Consider the following 3143-nt stretch of genomic DNA (forward strand, 5'->3'; position numbering starts at 1 on the left):
TTGGTATCATGTGACGTCACGGGCTATGACGCTGATGACGTGCAACGGTTTGTAAATTAGATGGACTGTATATGTTGCATATTTCTCATGTTTTTCATAAATGCATTTGACTTTCAATATTTGGAGATTTAAGAGCATATAATTGCATATTTTGATATATGGAAATGGCAATAATAATATTAGTAACATCCATTAAAATAAAATGGAAGTATATATTCGGCTGTTAAGCTCCTTTTAAGTATCCGTAACCTATATCAGCACGTCTTACCAAATATACCCGATTCCGGCGCAATTGGCGCTATTTTAACCTTTTAACGAATTATTACGCAGTAACCTTGAGCGTGATCGTCAGTTTGTTGGTTGTGATCGTTTCATCTAAATCCGTATGAAAAATGTCTGAATTATATTTAAGTAAATATTTAAAACTGCACGATGAAGATGTATTAGAGATCGAATTATGTTCATAATATGAAATAATACGGAGATAGATATGCAATTCAATAAATGGATAGAAAACTTTAGTGAAAATACAAAAACACAGTGGATTGTTAGAAAATCTTTTCCACATGTAAAAACAATATTATATTAAAAACAATTCGTGTGCTACCATTCCAATTTTAAAAAAGTAGATGATAAAAAGGGTTCGTTTTAATAAATGAATGAGAGGAAAAGGATGAACACCACTAAGTTAATCAAAGTTCAGAGTACATCAATTAGTCGACGTAAAATGCGAGCTGGTTTAAAAGCTGGAAGACGTCATAAGCAGACTTTAGTTAGTCCAAAAAGAATCAAAAATTAAAAATTCTCTTATTAATAATATAAATAAAAATCGACCAAACTCTAAAATACATTAAATAAAGCTTTGAAGCAATCTTCTGTATTAACCCTAAATTATTTTTTATCTGCAAGTTTAAGTGCATGTTTGAACGCAGCTTTTTTTGTGTTGATGGTGTAAAAATCTTCTAAAGACATGTGTTGGATTCAGACTAAAAGGATACGCCCGAGTGCCTTTCCCCTCTTGGAAGTCGCGCCCGCAGGTGCGTCCATGGTGACCTGCTCACCAACTAAAACCACCCCAAGTACACACGCGCAGCTAGTATTGTTTATACCGTCCTAACACGCGTGCGCGGCTTCCTTATCTTCTGTTTTTCCTTTTAGCGTTTATGTCTGCTGTCGTTCTTTTTTTAGTATCTCTTTTCTTTTTATTATCCTAGTTGTTGACCCCAGGATTTCTTTGTATTCATTTTCTCCTCTTCCCACCACTTCTATTATGTTATTCGCCGTAACTTCTTCCACCCTTTCGTATAGCTCCGTCCTCTCGTTCGTGAACCTTTTGCAATAAAACACACTGTGTTTTGTCGTGTCGTTAGCCCCGCAGTCAAAACAGTTGCCGTCTTCTTGCTTTCCTATCCTTACCAGGAATAGCTTGCTTCACACAGTTCCTAACGAGCACAGCTCTGCACGGTGCGAAAGGAACTGCACCCGGACCCGACAGAGTTTCGTCAGAAATTATAAAGATAATCATAGAGGAATAAGCATCATGGATGACCTCCTGAGAAAGCAAAAACTCCCAGGAGCCCAGAAGAAAAGAAGAGACTAGAGAAAGAAGTCATAGAGAAAAAAGACTGTTGAACGCCAATATGGGTAAATTTTAGTTTCTGAACACCAATTTAGAAAAGGGAAATCTACAACCAACGCCGTCAGTAGGATCAAGGAAGTAACCGCCACATGTAGGAGCAGGTCGTTAATGGCCTTCTTTCTGGACATAAAAAATTATCTTCAACTGCTCGAGCTTTAGAGTGCAATAACTGGAATATTGGAGAAATTTGAAGTATCTCCATACCTAAAAAACAGTGAAGTGAATACTTCTCAAGTAGACAGATTAACATAGCAAGAGGAGATGATATGGTTGCATCAAAGTGGGTGCCACAGGGCTCGGTCCTAGGACCATTGCTATGGAACATCCTCTACCATGATATACTACTACGAAAAATCACATAAATCACATATAGTTTCTGCGGAAACCAATACAATTACACCAAATGTCTAAACATTTTATATTTGCCTTTTATTTTCCCTTAAAATGATAACTATATGTTCCCAATGTCCTTCCTCTCTTTATCTTATAATTCTACTGTTACATAATACTACAAATCAGATATACAGGATTAAATAAATTATTAAATACGATCTCAACATCCCTAATTAATATTGCCCCACTTAACCCTATCTAATCAACACAGAAAAAAGATTGGAAAGTTATGAGTTATGACGTTCCCATGTAGTAATACATGTTGTCAAATTACTTGGCTAGGCGGCATCCTGGTATTATCAGACGAAGTTTGATATCATAACGGTTAAGGAATGGTGTTTGCACATATTCTACACTCAAAAGTTCCAACATATTGCTTAAAAAATGTATGCGAGAAATACCACATGCTGTTAACAGCTTAAACGAATGTATTATGCTAAGTGGTTTTTATCTATACGCGTATACGCTACAAATTGCTGATGAAAACATATAGTCATTCTGAATGTATTTTATAACTTTGTTTTTGTGAAGAATTTATAAGAAAAATATTAAGTTCTAAAATTATACATACACGAATTCACGAATTGTACAAGAATTTAGTCGTTATAGTAGCATACCATGGTACAATGAATACACATTGTACCATGTGTATTCATTGTACCATGGTAGCATACTATGTTTCATTTTAAAGGAACAGGTTGTTTTAATTTGTATTTATTTTAATTTCAAATGTAAATACATACTACTACAGGTTCTAAAAATATATCCCACAATATAATAAAATAACATTTTTTAAAAATCCCGCCCCCTAATAAATTAGATTGGGCTGGTTAGGCGTCCATCCCTGTTCATTGTTGCCACATTATCATATTATCAACATTCAAAGGATATTTTAAGAACATCCTTACTAAAATGTAAATTTAGCTTTGTATCATGTTAATTTGAATAATCAAATTCCTTAAAGCTACTGTATATATAACGTAGAATGCAGTTAAATACTTATGCATGATTAATTTTGTTTTTTTGGATGGCTAACATCAATACTTTTTTTGTATTTTCAGAGTGTCATCCCTGCCCCAATTAAATATCTTGTCAATGTCAATTTTATCAC

The sequence above is a fragment of the Diabrotica undecimpunctata genome, chromosome 4 (genome assembly GCF_040954645.1).
Source record: "Diabrotica undecimpunctata isolate CICGRU chromosome 4, icDiaUnde3, whole genome shotgun sequence".
NCBI lineage: Eukaryota > Metazoa > Arthropoda > Insecta > Coleoptera > Chrysomelidae > Diabrotica > Diabrotica undecimpunctata.